Consider the following 20689-nt stretch of genomic DNA (forward strand, 5'->3'; position numbering starts at 1 on the left):
TCGTCCAATAAGCTAGTCATCAGCTCTTATCAAATTATTCATTGCTTTAGTGTCTACATTTTCCATCATGCCATAAGGTCCCTAATGACAAGTAAATCATCTGTTTTATTCACTGCTATATCCCTAGCACGTGACAAATACCCAACATGTAGTAGGTACTCATATAAAGATTTTTTTGAAGAGTGAAAGAATAGAACTAAAAAACAGTATGTGTTGAGTTGAATAGTGCCCCCTCCTCCCGCCACCACCCCACAAAAGAAGATCTATCCATCCAGAATCCGTGGATTAACTTTATTTGGAAAAAAAAGGTATTTGCAGATATAATTAAATTAAGGATCTCAAGATGAGATAATCCTAGATTATGCGGCGAGGCCCGATCCAATGATGTCCAATGTGCTTATAAGAGAAACGGCAGGCACCACTGTACTCTACAGCCTGGGAGACAGAGTGAGACCGTCTCTTAAAACAAAGAAAACCAAAGGCATAAAAGATGAAAAATGGTCTACCTATACAGGGCACTTACCATGAATGGAGTTTGTAGGACTGGAAGTTGCTCTGGATCAGTGAGTGAGTGAGTGGTGAGTGACTGTGAAGGCCGAGGACATTATTGTACACTACTGTAGGCTTTATAAGCACTGTACACTTAAGCTACACTAACTTTATTTTTTAAAATAAAGTAATTGTGCTACAGCGTTACAACAGCTAAGACATCACTAGGGGATAGGAATTTTTCAGCTCCATTATAATCTTATGGGACCGTTGTCATATGTGGCCCACAGCTGACTGAAACATCATTATGCAGTGCATGACAGCAGGCTTGAAAAAAACGTGAAATTTACCTCTAAACCCACTGTGAGAGATAACTGCAGTCAACGGTGTGGCACAGACATGTTTCTAGATCTTTTCTACATGAATGTGTGTACAATAGTCCTCACTTATCCAAGGAGAATATATTCTAATACCTCCAATAGATACCTAAAACCACAGATAGTACCAAACCCTGTATATACTATTATATTACCTATGATGAAGCTGAATTTACAAATTAGACACAGTAAGAGATTAACAATAATAACCAATAATAAAATAGAACAATTATAACATCATGCCAACATCACTGCTCTTGGGCTTTGGGGCCATTATTAAGTAAATAAGGGTTCCTTGAACACAAGCACTACGATACCATGACAACTGATCTGATCACCAAGATGGCTGGCTACAAGTGACTAATAGGAAGGTGGCGTAGACAGCATGGAGACCCTGGACAAAGGGAAGATTCACATCTTAGGTGGGACAAAGCAGAACAGCGTGAGATTTCATCATGCTACTTAGAATGGCATGCAATTTAAAACTTATGAATTGTTTATTTCTGGAATTTTCCATTTAATATTTTCTGACCAATGATGACTGTGAATAACTGAAAAAAATGCAAAGAAAAATCATGGATAAGGGGGAACTACTATATATATGTATGTTTAGGGATGTGTTTGTGTGTGTGTGCGTGCGTGCGTGGGTGTGTGTGTGTGTGTGTGTTCTCTCCAATTAAAATAGGACAATACTGGCCAGGTGCAGTGGCTCATGCCTGTAATCCCAGCACTTTGGGGAGTAGAGGTGGGAGGATTGCTTGAGTCCAGGAGTTCAAGACCAGCCTGGGCAACATAGGAAACCTTGTCTCTACAAAAAATACAAAAATTATCTGGGCATGGTGGTGTACCTGTAGTCCCAGCTACTGGGGACTCTGAGGCAGGAAGATCACTTGAGCCCGAGGGGTCAAGGCTTCAGTGAGCTGAGATTGTGCCACTGCACCCCAGCCTGGGTGACAGAGCAAGACACTGTCTCTAAAATAAGAAAAAAAAAAATAGGTCAATACCATACATGCTGTGAGGAAGTCTACTGTCTGCACTTAACATTGAATCCTAATAACCTGATCCTTTGTGTAAACCTGACCATCAGGACAGCAGGGGACAAAGGAGGCCAGGGGAGCAGTAGGAGTGGCCCACCACAGCACAGAGTGTTGTATCACTGCATTGTTTAGAAACACCAAAGCACGAGGAGAGTACATGCATACTGATTTTTAGCCAGCTAAAAATTACTGTTCTAGGTCTTCTGCAGATAATCCACACCACTATTGCTGCTCCTAGGAGGGCTGCATCTACCACCTCCCCTTGGCAAGCTGCTACACCAGGGAAGATGGTGGTTTGGGTGGGGCAGGGGATGGGCATGCTTCACCAGAAGGCAGCACGACAGAAGGTACACACTACGTGCTCATTAGACAAAGTTAGAAACCCGTCCCACACTCCCTCCTCACAGAGATCTTGATTAAACATATGAGATAATGTCCACTATATCTTTTGTGATCTTGAGAGGAAAAGCACTAGAATAGGTAAATTTAAGTATATTAAAAATACAGCCCATTTTCCATCAAGTCCAGGCAACGGTATCCACAGTCAAGCAGTTCCCCTCTAAACTCGCTGCTGAGTCACAGGACAGATGACTTTCTTGCCTTCTTCTTTTTTTTTTTTTTTTAGCATATCAAAGACCAAAACTTCTTGAGATGAGTTATTGAGGAGATATAAGGGAAACTGAATAAACTGCTTTAAAAACCATCAACCTGTCCACAAAGACACAAATAGATTTTAGCTTCTAACAACTACAGCGGTATAATTTTCCTGTTAGCCATTTCCCTTGAAATAATAATTGAACTGGCAAGTCCATTCCTCATAAACACTTTCATCATCTGTGGCTTGACGAGGCCTAGCTACTGAGCCACAGATAAATGTTTCTTCAAGATAGTAAATCATGAGCCATATGTTAGAAATTACCCTTCACCCCTATAAATGGGACTATACCCCGCTTTGTCCTTTCCAAAACAATGGAGGGGATTTTTGGCAGCCAGACTCACATTAGAATCCCTGGGAATAACACTGCTAATCCCCAGCATGACACTCTGAAGCCTTCAGAGTCATATTTCACAATAGTATTTTCACAGTGTCTGCAGAGTCCGTGTTTATAAAAACAGATTCAAAACAATTAAAAAAACATAACTGGAAACTGAGCTCCAGCCATGTCAGGTGTGAAAAAAGCTCTTGGTACTGGCTTTGCACATGCCTGAGATACAGGCATGATCCTAAGAAATAGCAAAATGTCATGATGGAAAGCCCCAGCTCTGCAGCCCCAGTGGCCTGAATTCAAAATCTGGCTCCTCTCATTTCTAGGTGTGTGGCCTCGGGCAAGTAACTTAACCTCTCTGTGTCTCAGCTTCAGTATCTGTAAAATGGGAAGGGTGATAATGCTTGCTTCACAGGGATAAAAGAGTTAAATGTGACAATATAAATGCTTCTAAACTTCCTGATCACAGCTTTCTGAAACTACGTTAGAATAGGTCTACCATAGCAAACACTTAAGGGACAAGTTGAGTCAAGGGTTTTATAGGCCAAGCCTGGAAGTGGAATATTCACTTTTGTTCATATTCCATTAGCCAGAATTTAGTCACATGACCACACATGCAAAGGTATCCAGGAAATGTAGTCCAGTTGTGTACACAGTGAAGAAGAGGGGAACACAATAATGGTAGCAATAGCAGTCTGTACAACACACATTTAATAGAAACTAAAGTTTCATGAAACAACTCCTCCACTTACTATACATGAGAAAGGTTGATATTTCTGTTTTACTCCATTCCATTCCATACTAATCTATTTCATTTAAAACACATTGGTCTTCACCCAACTGGCTGATTTTCACAAGCCACTGATATTTCACAATTCACTATTTCCTCAACAAGTGTTTGCTGTTGTCGTTGGCAATGGTAGTGGCAGTGAGCAAAAGGATAAACTAGATACTTCCAAATTTTTCCAAAAATTCTTAGTGTTTGGGTTCACAAGACTTTACAGTGATGACATACTCTAGTTTTGACTTCAAGTATTAGGAGTCAGAAATATGCATCTAGAAACACTGATCAATTCCTGGAACCTAGGCTGCCTGTGGAACACGTAATTAACTATAATCATACATTGTAGGAACTAAGAGGAATAAACATTCACACACACACATGTTGCATGCATACAAATGGATGATGACCAACAAAAAGAGGCCAGAGGAGACATAAAGGAGAAAGAGCCAAGGCAAGAAAAAGGGAAATTTGTCCATTCTGGACACATAACACTGGCACAGAGCCCAGAACTGAGGAAGCACCAGGTACTGCTTTCTCAATGAATGAACCAGTGATGCATCAGGTCTTGCTCTTCAGCTCCTTGCCCTAGAAATTCCTCACAACCTGTGCATAAGTTAGTTCAATGTTCTTCCCTGGCCTTCTTAATGGGCTAAGGAATTTGACCTTGCTTTGAATAGTCACAGAGGCAGTGTAAGGGTTTAAGATGGGTAGGACATGATCAAATGTGCATTTCAGATGGATACCTAGGGTTGTACTGTGGCTGGCCTGACCTGAAGCAGGGAGGCCAGGGAGGAGGTCAGAGGAGACTGTGGCCTGAGCTATGGCAGATGATAGGTAGAGAAAGAAGGGCCCTGAATCAGAGAATACACAGATGTCCAAACTGATAGGTGTGGGTGACTGATTTGGAGATAGGATGCTCAGACTTCTGACTTGGGACAACTGAGTACATGAAAGTTCTATTTGTTGAGATAAAAAACACAGAAAGAGAAAAAGAGAATTTGATGAATCCAATTTTTGCACAAGTTGTTTCTTAGGCCTCTGACGTTCAGTCAAAATATGCCCAGTTGGCAGTGGGAGCGTGGACTGGAGGTAAGGAAAGAGTGCTGTGTAGACTCAGGTTGAGAATTATTATCAAATGAATGATGGTTAAAGTAAGAGGATCACCCTGGGACTGGGTCCAGACTATACAAGATCACAGGCCACCACAACAACTCCCAACCTTGGGGCCGCCAGCCCACTGTACCACAGAAGTGGCAAATAGGAATGAGCTTAGATGCCCACCAGACATAAGGGGAAACCACCTAATGCCTAGGTGACCCTGGATTATGGCTCAGTTTCTTTATTCATTCAACAGGTATTTATTGAGCATCTATTATATGACAGGCACTGTGCCAAGGACTAAAGAAACCACGGTAAACAAGAAAGACATGGTACCTATGCATGATCTGTTGGGTAAGGCAGCTGAAAACAAGGAAGCAAATTTTAACACCCAAATTGTTGGGAAATGCTATGAAGGAAATAAACAGGGTGTTGAGGCCAAGAATGCTGGGGAAGGGGAAGGATCTACTGAGAATACAAGATTAGAGAAGCCTTCTCTTAATAGGTGACATTTAAATGGAGACCTCAAGGGTGAAAAAGAACCCAGTGGGGAATGGTAAGCAGAGTGAACTGGATTCTAGACAAAGGCAAAGGAAAGAGATTGGATGTTTGAAAAAATGAAAGGTAAGTGTTCTGGAGCTGAGAAAACAAGGGGATTGGTAATTAAGGGTTAGATCATGAGAAGGAGTTTGATTTTAACTCTAAAGGACATTGAATATGCTCAAGCAGAAGAATAACATGATACACCACACACATTTTTTCCCCTAGAGACAGAGTGTTGTTCTGTTACCCAGGCTGGAGTGGAGGGGCATCGTCATAGCTCACTGCAGCCTCAAACTCCTGGGCTCAAGTGATCCTCCCACCTAAGTCTCCCAGGAAGCTAGGACTACAGATGCATACCACCACACCTGGCTAATTCTTTAATTTTTTTGTAAAGTCAGGGTCTCACTATGTTGCCCAGGCTGCTCTGGAACCCCTGGGCTCAAGTAATCCTCCCACCTTGGCCTCCTAAAGCACTGGGATTACAGATGTGAGCCACTATGCCTGGCCAGCCATATGCTTTTTAAGAGCACCACTCTGGCTGCCATGTGGAGAATGGATGAAGGAGAAACTGTGGACTCAGGACACCAGATAAGAAGGGAATGATGATGGTGATCTATACAAGAGGATAAGTAGGGGTGATGCAGAGGAGTCAAATGGCTTTGAAATATAATTGGAGGTATAGTCTTTAGGACATGGTTATAAATAGGATGTGTGGGTATGAGGAATAATCAAAGATGATTTCTAAGTTTCCAGCTTCAGCAACTGAATGGATTGAATACCTATGTCTCAAGAGTTAGGGTTACTGTGAGGAATTCAGACTATAATGTTTATATATCACCCAGCACCAGGGCCAGCACATTAGGTGAGTGGCTATAAACAGGAGGCTTCCTCACCATTACTGCATTACTCTTCCCCCAAGAAACCCTCACACAGAGCAGGTTTAATGACTTCTCTGTCCTCATTTTTCACTCACCTCCATCACACAGAATCCAGGACTGTTCTCTTCACTTTTTTCCCACACAGTTTGCCTACTCAAATACTCAGGGGAAAAAAAAAAAAAAAAAAAACCTACCTAGTATCTTTTTACTAACAAAAATATCTTTCCTCCCAGCTCTAACAAGTTACTCAGATTAATCAGTTCCTCCCACCAGGGCCACCCTCACCCAACTGTGAATCAGAAAGTGTTCCTATCCTCATGTCTAAAACTCCAAGTGGCTGTTGGCCAAAGATGTGAGTCTAGAAATGACCCCAAGCAAAACTCATATCTGAGAGCCTAGAAATTATTTCCAATAATATTCTTCACATTAACACCATGTGTCTTTTAGTAACTGAGTCAACTTTCTGCTGCTTAGGCTGAGGTGACTTGAGGAGAATACTCCATAGATACAAAAGGGGGAATTGCAAAGACTTCAAGGATTACACAAAAGAAGGAAGCAGTCTGTGGTTGTTGGAACCAGGTTGTACCAGCTCAGGAGCTGAAATCCCCAACTATCCATTAAAAGAAATTATGTCGGTAGCTTCAAATGGGCCATGGTGGGAGTAATTATGCCAGAGAAATCTGCAAATACTACAAATCAGGAATTTCATTCCCCATCCATTATGACAGCCAGTTGTTAAACGTTTACCAGCACATCATGGGAAGCAGCTTTTGTTTTTAAGCTACCATTTAATGGGCAATTACTATGTGCCAGGCACTGTGCTAAGTATCTTACTCATGTGACCTCCCTCTGCTCAGCAACCCCCAGTTTGCTGACCTTGTCAGAGTTCTTGGTACTCATCTTGCTGTCTCATCCCACCTCATCTAAACTTTCTTCAGTCCTTCTGCCTGGTTTTCCCTTCTCTCCCCATCCTATCTTCACTACCATCTCCCTAACATCTGACACAGCTTCCCTTAGGAAGCCTTTGCTGAATTCCTCAAGAATTAAATCCAGCAAACTATCTACCATATACCAAGCAAACAGAATTATTGCTTCCTCTGTATCCCTTCTGTGTCACATACAGACTTGTCTCATGGACGTTAATTACTTGAATTATATGAAAATGGTCATTTAGTTTTACTTATAAAACATATGATGGAGCCCTTTTGGGGTCAGTTCACTCTTCTCAGAAGAACTGTATGGAAACCAAAACTTTATTCCAAGGAGTGTGAAAAGTCAGCAAGGCCCAAGCCCTTTTTCCTTAATTGTCTTTTCCTTCCTAAGGAACTAGGAATAGAATTAGTAAAACAGAGCTTGAAGCAATTCTAAGAATCTCATTAAAATACGTGTCTAGCAAAGAATTCATTCCCAACACTCAACAATCCTCTGTTTATACATATGCAGCCCAGCCACCAGGGAAGGACTGATCAAAGCCATTTGCTTCAGTGGGTACAACAGGCTACACCCTCAGTAGAAACCCAAACTGTTAGGCAAGTTCTTTTTAAAAACACAAGACAATATATAACTATCAGACACATAAATGTTGCTATCAGCAAAGAATAAAAGGTTAAGAATATGCTCTTATTCATAATAAAATAGTTCCCATGGAACAATTTCTTCTTTACAACAGTAGGAGTGCAACATCTTACTATGTTTCCAGCAAATTCTTCTTTCCTTCTGGAAGCCTGTTTTCTGGATCAGTTTCAGAAAGGATGCTTTATTAACATGCTTAGCTACATGAGAAGCAAATGCTGCCATTAACTCAGAGTCAAATTGCAAAAACATAACTTCTTCCAGTTCCTGAATCAAAATAGTCATCAGTCTGTTGGTTTGGCCATCTTTGTATTCCACCATTAGGCAGAATACCGCAGGCCATCTGAGCACAGCACAAGGTTTTAGCTTGCTGCAACATCCAAAGTCTGCAGTCACTTTCCCTAGTAACCCCTAATAACCCCAAGAACATCCCCAGGTAAAAACCCCATTTGGGTTTTGAAAGCCTCAAATTACCTTATCCATGAATTGCAGTGCATTTTAGCAGGGCATAAAAATTATTCATGTTGAGGATAAAAACTAATTTCTCTTAATTATCCAAAACACATTAAACACGTTTATAAATAGCTATAAAGGTAAGTTAAAATTCCAAAATTTAATTATAATGATTTTGCATTTATAGAGTCTCCAGGAACATCCTAACTCATATGCAAGAACTCAAATGCAACTGCACTGCAATCTACAGCAAAAGAGAGTTTGCAAACATAATAGGGTATTCTGAGCATCTCTAAACTCAAGCTTTTTTTTTTTTTGCTTATTTATAGATGTATTTATATGCGGCTTTATGGGGGTATAAATGACCAAAAAATTATATATATTTAAGGTATACAATGTAATGTTTTAATATAGATATACATTGTGAAATGATTATCACAAGGAAATCCTGTCATTTGCAAAAACATACATAAACCTAGAGGAAATTAGGCTAAGTGAAATTTGCCAGATATATATGATATGTATGGAACCTAAAGAAGTTAAACTCATAAAAACAGACAGTAGAAGGGGACAAATTTTCAGTTATAAGATGAATAAGTTCTAGAGATGTATTGTACAGCATAGTGACTACGGTTAATGATAATCACATACATGAAATTTGCTAAGAGGTAGATCTTAAGTGTTCTAACCACAAAAAAAGGCAGGTAACTGTGAGGTGATGAATATGGTAAGCTCAAGCTCTTAAGAAAACAAGCCTTTGCTATTAACTTCTTTAGAAAAAATAAAATGCATTCCACAACCACTGACATTGAAATCACACATGTCTTAGGTCTAAAGAATCATGGGCCTTCAAGCTAAGAAAGCTCTTGGGTAAAAGATAAGTTGGTATTGTACCTGGGCTCGTATTTCTTGAAAGATAGTATAGAAGTTTCTTTGTGCAGCTGAAACATAAACCTCTTAGGGAAACATTTCTGCCCATTACCAGCTTATCAGAGACCATCAAGAATGGGATCACCCAGTATCTCCTTCTTGATTTGATTAAACTATCATTAAGTGCCTGAGAGATGGACAGTGGCCTGACAGCCTCTGACCTTAAAGTAACTCTAAGAGCTATTTGTAGAAGCTGAAGGAGACCGGATTTTTCTGTCCACTTTTGTAGTTCGTGACCTTTGGCTTAAAAGGGGTACAATTAGGTCTTACTCACGCTGATTAAGGCAAAAATGAAGAATTATTTCTGACTGGAGAAAACCCCAATTATTAAGTTATCGTATACTCTCCAATTGTCTATAATTTTACAGCAATTTCACTAAAATCTGCATCAAACGTTTTCTACATGACTTAATAAATAAAATAACAATTAAAATGTTCCAGGTATGAGGAAAAGGCACATTCCCCTATCTAAATTGTGTTTATGACATATCAGGGATTGAGTATCCCCTGAATCATCCCAATTATTTTGTGACTATTCTCCAGAAAAGAAGCATATTAAAAACAAAATATACAAAGGTCAAATTGAAACCTTGGAAATAGGAATGATGATACTATTTATAATGGACGTGGGAGGACCATATGAGTGGAGAAAGGTACTTGATAAGTGCTGAGTGATATCTCAAAATAAGATCACAGATTAATCTAAAGAACCACCTTGTGCAAAGGACCTGACAAGAGATGTCTTTCATTGCTTTAGGAAAAAACTAACAGGCTGGGCGTGATGGCTTACGCCTGTAATCCCAGCACTTTGGGAGGCCGAGGCAGGTGAATCACGAGGTCAGGAGTTCAAGACCAGCCTGGCCAAGATGGTGAAACCCCGTCTCTACTAAAAATACACACACAAAAAAAAGTTAGCCGGGCTTGGTGGCAGTCACCTGTAATCCCAGCTACTCAGGAGACTGAGGCAGAGAATTGCTTGAACCCAGGAGGCAGAGGCTGCAGTGAGCCAAGATCGCACCACTGCACTCCAGCCTGGGCAACAGAAAGAGACTCTGTCTCAAAACAAAAAGGAAAATGCTAACAATACAACTTTGAGTGCATCAGGTTGCTCTAAGTGCCATGAGGACAGGGGTTGTTTGTCTTGCTCACAACAGAGTACTCTCATCTCCCAACATGGTGCGTGGTACACAGTAGGTATTCAAAAAATACTTGTGGGCTGGATGCATGATTTAACTTTACTTTTGCTCTGCTAACTATGTAAAGTCTCACTTTTATTAAGAGACACACAAACATTTGTAATTAGTTCTCCTAAAGTTTTTAATTTGACACAAACATTTAATTAGATGCTTTTATTTTATTTTATTTTATTTTATTTTATTTTATTTTATTTTATTTTATTTTTTGAGACGGAATCTCACTCTGTCGCCAGCCTGGAGTGCAGTGACATGATCTTGGCTCACTGCAACTCTGCCTCTTGGGTTCAAGTGATTCTCCTACCTCAGCCTCCTGAGTAGCTGGGATTACAGTCGTGTACCACCATGCCCAGCTACTTTTTGTATGTTTAATAGAGATGGGGTTTCACCACACTGGCCAGGATGGTCTTGATCTGTTGACCTCATGATCCACCTGCCTCAGCCTCCCAAAGTGCTGGAATTACAGGTGTGAGCCACCGCACCCAGCCTAGATGCATATTTTGAAAACACTGGAATATCTTCACAGTCACATCAATAAGATACAAGATTGTCCCCAAAACAGCCACTTATACTCAGCAAAAAAGTTTTTTTTTAACCATGGGACGTGTCTGTGTGTGTGTGTGTGTGTGTGTGTGTGTGTGTGTGTATGTCTGTCTCATTATAAAGCCACATGCTGGATTTAAGTTGTCTTTGAATTCTTTCTCTTCAAAAGTACTTTCACATAAACTCTTTTAACACTCCATAAAACTCTGCCTTTTCCTAACATAACTGCTTGCCTCATGTAGAATCTCAACTTCTTCGGACAAAAAGCAGACCCAGTCCTTACTATCTGCCACCCAGGCATCGACATCTCCTTCACTGAAGAAATCAGCAAGGAATATGATAACCAGGTTTCATCTGATTTTCTTTTTCAGGCCACGGACGACTAAATGCTTGATCAGAGCAAGCAGGACCCTGTGTTCCATAATCATGTGTGACAATACGTAAAATTGCTATGGAAATTTTCCTCATTAAGCCCGTCTGCAAATGTTTGTCCCCAAGTCCAGGGTGCACTCTTAGAAAGAGGAGTATCTTTTTACAATTTGGGTCACTGGAGTGCATTGCATTCTGAGCAGGACCCCAATTACTCTAGCATCTGATTAATGTCTGTCCAAACTCTTGCCCCATAACAAGACCCTCTGTAACTCAGCTAACCACCTAACAACCCACATCATTAGGGCCTATTATCTTTTATAATGTTGATTCTTGGTATCCAAGGGCTGTGGTTCAGACAAACTATTTAAAGGCATTAAAATAACAACCGTCTTGCCAGCTGTGGGCATGGCCACCGAAACTACCACCAGGTCACAAAACCAGATGCAACAGATGCCAGGAAGAAGACTAAAAGGCAGAGAGAACACCCACTTAAGAAAACAAATCCACTTGTGTCCTACAGGAGAGCACTGGGCAGCAAATCCCAAGGTCTGGAGAATCAATAGCTGGTAAGAGAGATGTAGCACTCCACATCCTTTACCTAACCCTGCTGAATGGCTCTCTGAAATTTTATCTCCTTTCTTGCCAAATTTAACCTTGAACAAGGCTTAAAATTATTAAATCTCAGACAAATTATATCTCCTTTCTTCTGGCCATAAGACTCAACACTACAAAAATCATATATGGGGTTTCTGATAGCAACTGTTACTCACCGTTGTCCTTTCAAGTTAACCTGTGACTGTAAGTTCATGATGGAATAGGTATCATTGCTGAGCCCTCACTACTTAGGCATGGTTAAGAATTTTGCCTGTCCTTATTAAACTAACTTCTGTTTTACAAATGAGAATGGGGTCAGGGAATGTTTAGTAACTTTCTCAAAATCACACAGCCAGAAACACACACACACACACACACACACACACACACACTCACATACACACCAAGCCAGGGTTTGAACCCAGGTCTCTCCGACACCAGGATTCTTATCCATGCCTCCAAAGCTTTTGGGTCTTAGAATTTATTCCAGACATTTTCATTCAGTAGTTCCCAATTTCCCAAGGATGAAGACATCTTTCCAAATGACAAAACAACATTTCATAAGTCAACATATGAAAAGCTCAGCATAGAATCTGATACATACTGAACACCCAAGAAATGTTAGGTGAGTTGTCACCATAGCATTGTTACAAGGGACCCCAGGATAGCAATTGTACTTTCAGGATGCATTGATAACTATGCTTATGAAATAGTTAATTTTTATCCATTATAAGAGTTACATTCATTTGAGACAAAAAGAGTACTCTGTGTGTATAAATATAGGTATGAGGGTACTATATGTGATTTGCTGAATACAAAAAGTACTTGTAGCACATATGAATATGCAGACCTTATAAAACACACACACATCCCAGATTAGGAGCTCCTCTTGAGGTCCCAACTTTTCACTGAGTGGTATTCCAGGACATTCCCTTAGCTGTCCCCTTCCTCCCATTTGTGAACAGTGTATCCATAGGATGCTGCACCTCCAAATACACATGTTATGCATATCTTTACTTAATTTCACCACTTTTTAACATATTTAAGTACTTGCCTAGGCAGGAATTTAAATAGATGCAAAAGAGCTACCTATATAAATCAGCCCATCACTGAAATACATAATTTCTCCCATAAGCCAGTAATAATTCAATTAAATAATTATCAGAGCTGGATGGAGATGAGCAAAATAAAGAGTGACTTTAAGGAGAGAGGTAAAGCATTTAGAATACGAGAAACATGGAGATAGGAAGATTATCATTAGTTGCGGCTCTCACTGTTATTTTAGAGACTAATATGTTTGCTGTGGGCATCTTTATGATAATATTATGTCTATTTCAATTCAAAACAAGGAATTATTTTTAATAACATTTTCCCTAATTATAAAAGTAACATGATTTTTTAAATTAAAAAAACACACAATAGTTTAGGGCAAAAAGTAATCATAATGCCCTTGCCCACACATTATAGAGCTATTAACATTTTCATTACTTTCACTCAGTCTCTTACCCATATATTTACTTATTTTTCTAACTATTTATATATCCTTATATTTCTGTACTTACTAAAACTGGTATCATATGATATATAAAGCTTAGTTCTGCCTCTTTCATTTAGCATCATATATTGAGATACTTCCCATTAACTATTCCTCAAAAACATAAGTAATGGCATTAAAATATTCCATCTCACAGGCTTAAAGATAATTATCATTGTGATCCTTTACTATCATTTAGAAACATGAACATAGCAGAAGGGAACTTTTCTCAAGAAGAAAAAAACCTTTTAAAAATAACTTTTATGGTGTTAAATGTAACTTGGTAAACAGCAAACAAAAGGATACATGCAACCTCTTCACCATATTAAGGACCATATTTGCCTTATCTACCATATCTTCAAGGTCTAGGAGAGTCCCTGGTACAATGAATATTTATTTAAAGGAAGGAAAATACATATGGCTAGGCATTGAAGTTTGAAGGTTATACTTGGAGAACTGCACACTTGGGAGTCTAGAAAACTTCTCAATTCCCCAATCACCATAAGCTGCCACTAGATGAAATGGTGATCAGGAAGAAAAGACAGTAAAACATTATGTTTTCCTGTCTCGTAGATGGCATTTGTGTTAAGCGTAAACTGCTTCCATTTTGCAGCATGCAAACTAGCTGGCTACACAGCAAAGTCGACTGTAGTAATTTGATCCCCAAAATGCATGAAGAATTTATCAGATCCAGACAATGTGGGAATAAACTGACGCATCTTCAACCAGATTTTCCAATCATTCTTCCTGGGACATAAGCTTGGGCAGGGTAGAATTTCCATGATTCATCCTATCAAATCATAAAGATGTCACAGGGCTGCCACCAATGGACCATTAACTGTTGCCAGGAATATTACATTCATTCCTTCTGACTAAAAAGATGGCAATTCTAACATTCATAGAGAGATTTTGAACATTTACTTAAAAATAAGCTTTTTGCTCTCAATTTAGACAAAGTTCATTCTAGCTTTGCTCTTGCTTTGTTTACAGTTAAGTTCCACTTTAGTCAACAGGTTAGGAATTTAGGATACCTGCTTGTTTTACTTATACTTGTCTCAAATTGTAGTTTTAAAGCACTGCTTTGCCCTATCTTATTAATTTACAGATTTAACAGCAAACACAAGGCCAAGATATTATAAATCCCCAGTGTTCAGAGCAGTCAAAAATAAGTAGCAATTCCTGAAGAAGGGGGACATTTGTGCTGCTCTTCACACTGAAGATCTTTCTTGTCCTTAGGCTGTGTCCAGGGGCTGCTAACTTCTCAGAAGTTAACTCAGTGGCAAAAGACATTTTGGTGCCTCATTAGACACAGGCAAAGGCCAGACCGTAAACTCTCCAGCAGGAAAGAAAGTGCCTGGCTAGCGGTACTGGGGTTGGGAGGTGCTCTATAGTCAAGGGGGGCATCTATGAGATAAAGCAAGAAATGTCACAACTAGGCCAGGGGAAAATTCAGGCTGAGAAACTGTAGAATGGTCACAGCCTCAGACACCAACTCCCTTAGGAACTCAGGCCCAGAAAATGAGAAATGAGGGGCCTGGTGACTTAGCTGAGCCCCAGAGTCCATTTCACCTTCCATCTAGTTTCTACAGTATAGACATAGTCAAATCTGATCACTCCCCTCCTCTGCTGAACCCCTTCAAAGGCTCCTCAGCACCCAATGGATCAAGTCCAAGCATCTCAAGGCAGCACTTGAGGCCTTTTTGCCACTCTGCCCAGCCTCCTTTCACACCACCCCCCTTTTCTCACTAGCTTCAGATCACCGCTGATTTCAGTGCCAGTGCATGAGAGTGTCATTCATACCCTTCCTTGTCTTGAATCTGCACCCCTGCTCCACCTCCCATCTATTTGCTCCTCCTCCCTCTATCTGGCCTGCTTCCTGACTCTATTCAGGCCTTCAAGATGCCTTGCTTGACCTCCCAGACTAGACTGCCCTCTCCTAATATACACCACACCTCTCCTTGGTCACAGTCCTTATTCTGGAAATTTCCTTTGAGATGTCAGCCAGGCCAGAGGGAACAGGCAGGTCAGGACATTCCCTTAGCTGTTCCCTCTTAGACTGTAAGCTCCATGAGGGTGTAGACCATTTCTGTCAATTTATTGCTTTATTTCCAATGCCCAGCACGCTGAGGCACATAGCCAGTGCTAAGGAAATATTCACTAAATAAGTGGACCCATAAACTGTTTTGTTCCTCGTTCAAAGGGATTCAGAAGGAAGAGCATTGGGTCTTGCCCAAAGTCCTCTCACAGGTAGGTAAAACAAGGGTCTGTCTGGGGACCCAGGCCCACCTTGGCTGCTGACTCTTAATTACAGAGAATAGTGTCAGTAAGCGCAAATAGCATCCTCCTCATTTTTAACCTACAGACAAGCAGCAGTTCCAGGCTTCAGAAAATTCTCAAGTGAGTTGACCATGAAAAATACAACTGAAAGTTTCATAAAGTCACGGCATTCAGTCCCTTCAGGCAAAGGAGCATTGCTTTGTGGAGTTGAGAGAACCACATTTCCCCTCTTACTTCGCCCTTGACAACATACTACAGTATAAAAATACATACTTTACACACAAACAAACCCCAAGCAGAAACCTTTACAGTACTTTTATGATTAGCAGACATTTTCCCAATATCATCAGTGGGAGATATGTAAACATATATTGTAGTAAATTAAATTGCAAGTAAAACTCCTGATCTCATTTCTTCCTCCTAACTAACTGACAATAGTTCTCTTTTGTGCAAGAGCGAACTACCTGGGGGCTGATAAATCAGACATAAAGAAGAGAACTTGGCAAGGGATTCTAGTCAGTTGCTATGGAGATGTGCATTTGTGTTTCCTTTAATAAAAATTATTATCCACGGGAAAAACAATTTGTTGAGCCCATCTAATTGAAAAGAAGGGAACAGGCCAAAAATGGCAGAGTTTAATATTTATGACTCAAAATCTGCTTTTAAGCCTGGAGAATGCATATATAATAGGGATAAACTATTTTTACATAATTTAATTATCGCCTGATGGCATATTCTTGAGGGAATCCATATAGGTGTGCTTTGTACTAAATACTACATTTTATGCTATAAAATGAATAATGCATCCGCACTGTAGGTGTGGGCTTTTACTTTGTGCTTAAGTTACACTATCAGGCATTCCTTAGGAAATTCCACAACCGAAGACTCAAAATTGAATTAAGCTAAGTAAACTGTCAAAGCCAAAAATCTCCATTAAATGCAGAAATCTTGGATAAACTGCTGGGCCTTTTCAGTAAGTGTTATTTTGTTTATGTCTCATCTTTCGGATCTGCATGTTTTAAAAACTGTAATATAAACATAAAATTATTTGACCAACTTTAGTCATCCCTGATATTCAATTAACATTTAATAGAAGACAACCTGTATCTACATTTGAATATCTACAATATGACAAGAAAGTTACATATACTGACACTTTTAATCTTCACAGCAACCCTACAAATTAGAAGTTCCTAGCTCCATTTTACAGAAGTTGAAAAAAAGAAACTAAAAGCTTAACCTATACTTTCTGAACAGGAGTGATATCACCACCAAGGGGGCAAAAGTTGGTTCTTAGGGGATGAAAACACCATAGATATTACAATAGTTGCTAGACTTCCAAAGCTAAACCCTATTCCATAAAATTTATCTCATTAGGTAGAACTTAAATTTAATATAATTTTTCAGCCAGAGCAATCATACAAGAGAAAGAAATAAAGGGCATCCAAATTGGTAAAGAAGAAGTCAAACTGTCGCTGCTTGCTGATACATAACTGTATACCTAGAAAACCCTAAAGACTCATCCAAAAACCTCCTAGAACTAGTAAATGAATTCAATAAAGTTTTAGGATACAAAATCAATGTACACAAATCAGGTGCCCTGCTATACACCAACAGCAACCAAGCTGAGAATCAAATCAAGAACTCAAACCCTTTTACAATAGCTGTGAACAATTAAAATAAAATACTTAGGAATATACTTAAGCAAGGAGGTGAAAGACCTCTGCAAGGAAAACTACAAAACACTGCTGAAAGAAATTACAGACAGCACAAACAAATGGAAACATATCCCATGCTCATGGATGGGTAGAATCAATATCATGATTAATTCTACACAATAGCAATCTACAAATTCAATGCAATTCCCATCAAAATACCACCAGCATTCTTCACAGAACTAGAAAAAAAAATCCTAAAATTCATGTGGAACCAAAAAAGAACCCACATAGCCAAAGCAAGACTAAGCAAAAAGAACAAATCCGTAGGCATTACATTACCTGATCTTCAAACTATTCTACAAGGCCATAGTCACCAAAACAGCATAATACTGGTATAAAAACAGGCATATAGACCAATGGAATAGAACAGAGAACCCAGAAATTAAGCCAAATACTTACAGCCAACTGATCTTTAACAAACCAAACAAAAACACAAAGTGGGGAAAGAACACCCTATTCAACAAACGTTGCTGGGATATTTGGCAAGTCACATGTAGAAGAATGAAACTGGATCCTCATCTCTCACCTTATACAAAAATCAACTCAAGATGGATCAAAGACTCAAATCTGAAACCATAAACATTCTAGAAGATAACATTGGAAAAACCTTTCTAGACATTGGCTTAGGCAAAGACTTCATGACCAAGAACCCAAAAGCAAACTCAAAAAAAACAAAGATAAATAGATGGGACTTAATTAAACTAAAAAGCTTCTGTACAACAAAAGTAATAAAGAAAACAGAGAACAGAGTAAACAGAGAACTGACAGAGTAGGAGAAAAATTTTCAAAATCTATACATCTGACAAAGGACTAATGTTAAGAATCTACAAGGAACTCATACAAATCAGCAGGAAAAAACATAATCCCATCAAAAAGTGGGCTAAGGACATGAATAGACTATTTTCAAAAGAAGGCATACAAATGGCCAACAAATACATGAAAAAAATTCTCAACATCACTAATAATCAGGGAAATGTAAATCAAAACCGCAATGTGATACCACCTTACTCTTGCAAGAATGACCATAATCAAAAAATCAAAAAATAATAAATGTTGGTGTGGACATGGTAAAAAAGGAACACTTTTACACTATTGGTAATGTAAACTAATACAACCACTGTGGAAAACAGTGTGGAGATTCCTTAACGAACTAAAAGTAAATCTACCATTTGATCCAGCAATCCCACTCCTGGGTATCTACCCAGAGGAAAATAAGTCATTACATGAAAAAGATACTTGCCACACATTTATAGCGGCACAATTTGCAATTGCAAAAATATGGAACCAGCCCAAATGCCCATCAATCAACAAGTGGATACAGAAAATATGATATATATATGTGTGTGTGTGTGTGTGTGTGTGTGTGCACCAAAATATGGTATATACGTATATATATACACACACACACACACATGCACATGCACACACCATGGAATAGTACTCAGCCATGAAAAGGAACAAAATAATGGCATTCGCAGCAACCTGGATGGAACTGGAGACCATTATTCTAAGTGAAGCAACTCAGGAATGGAAAAACAAACATTCTATGTTCTCATTCATAAGTGGGAGCTAAGCTGTGAGGACACAAAGGCATAAGAATATACAATAGACTTTGCGGACTTTGGGGAAAGGGTGGGAGGGATGTGAAGGATAAAAGACTACACATTAGCTACAGCTCCCAGCATGAGCAACGCAGAAGACGGGTGGTTACTGCATTTCCAACTGAGGTACCGGGTTCATCTCACTGGGGATCTTCAGAAAGTGGGTGCAGGACAGTGGGTGCAGTGCACCGAGCATGAGCCAAAGCAAGGCGAGGCATCACCTCACCTGTGAAGTGCAAGGGGTCAGGGAATTCCCTTTCCTAGCCAAGGAAAGGGGTGACAGATGGCACCTGGAAAATTGGGTCACTCCCACCCTAATACTGCGCTTTTCCTATGGTCTTAGCAAACGGCACAGCAGGAGATTACATCCCGTGTCTGGCTCAGAGGGTCCTACGCCCACGGAGCCTCGCTCATTGCTAGCACAGCAGTCTGAGATCAAAGTGCAAGTGGGCAGAGAGGCTGGGGGAGGGGCGCCCACCATTGCTGAGGCTTGAGTAGGTAAACAAAGCAGCCAGGAAGCTCGAACTGGGTGGAGCCCACCGCAGCTCAAGGAGGCCTGCCTGCCTCTGTAGACTCTGCCTCTGGGGGCAGAGCATAGCCAAACAAAAGGCAGCACAAACCTCTGCAGACTTAAATGTCCCTGTCTGACAGCTTGGAAGACAGTAGTGGTTCTCCCAGCACGCAGCTTGACATCTGAGAACAGACAGACTGCCTCCTCAAGTGGGTCCCTGACCCCCGAGTAGCCTAACTGGGAGGCACACCCCAGTAGGGGCAGACTGACACTTCACACGGCCGGGTACTCCTCTCAGACAAAACTTCCAGAGGAACAGCAACATTTGCTGTTCACCAGCATTCACTGTTCTGCAGCCTCCACTGCTGATACCCAGGAAAACAGGGTCTAGAGTGGACCTCCAGCAAACTCCAACAGACCTGCAGCTGAGGGTCCTGAGTGCTAGAAGGAAAACTAACAAACAGAAAGGACATCCACACCAAAACCCCATCTGTACGTCACCATCATCAAAGACCAAAGGTAGATAGAACCACAAAGATGGGGAAAAAACAGAGCAGAAAAACTGTAAATTCTAAAAATCAGAGCGCCTCTCCTCCTCCAAAGGAATGCAGCAACGGAACAAAGCTGGACAGAGAATGACTTTGACAAGTTGAGAGAAGAAGGCTTCAGACAATCAAACTTCTCCGAGCTAAAGGAGGAAGTTCGAACCCATGGCAAAGAAGTTAAAAACCTTGAAAAAAGATTAGACGAATGGATAACTAGAATAACCAGTGGAGAGAAGCCCTTAAACGACCTGATGGAGCTGAAAACTACAGCACGAGAACTACGTGACGAATGCACAAGCTTCAGTAGCTGATTCAATCAACTGGAAGAAAGGGTATCAGTGATGGAAGATCAAATGAATGAAATGAAGCATGAAGAGAAGTTTAGAGAAAAAAGAATAAAAAGAAATGCACAAAGCCTCCAAGAACTATGGGACTATGTGAAAAGACCAAATCTACATCTGATTGGTGTACCTGAAAGTGACGGGGAGAATGGAACCAAGTTGGAAAACACTCTGCAGGATATTATGCTGGAGAACTTCCCCAGTCTAGCAAGGCAAGGCCAATATTCACATTCAGGAAATACAGAGAACGCCACAAAGATACTCCTCGAGAAGAGCAACAACAAGACACATAATTGTAAGATTCACCAAAGTT

The 20689-nt window shown here is 40.1% G+C and overlaps 1 protein-coding gene and 1 long non-coding RNA gene across 17 annotated transcripts in view; one reads left to right on the plus strand and one right to left on the minus strand.

Moving 5' to 3' along the window:
* Nucleotides 1–20689, minus strand: part of ERC2 (ELKS/RAB6-interacting/CAST family member 2) — a 965515-nt gene that overhangs the window by 683397 nt on the left and 261429 nt on the right. The window lies entirely within an intron of this gene.
* Nucleotides 1196–11354, plus strand: LOC107970659 (uncharacterized). The gene is made up of 2 exons (XR_001713372.2): nucleotides 1196–1288; nucleotides 11126–11354. It is a non-coding gene; the product is annotated as an uncharacterized LOC107970659 (long non-coding RNA).

Source organism: Pan troglodytes, chromosome 2, assembly GCF_028858775.2.
Source record: "Pan troglodytes isolate AG18354 chromosome 2, NHGRI_mPanTro3-v2.0_pri, whole genome shotgun sequence".
NCBI classification, from domain to species: domain Eukaryota; kingdom Metazoa; phylum Chordata; class Mammalia; order Primates; family Hominidae; genus Pan; species Pan troglodytes.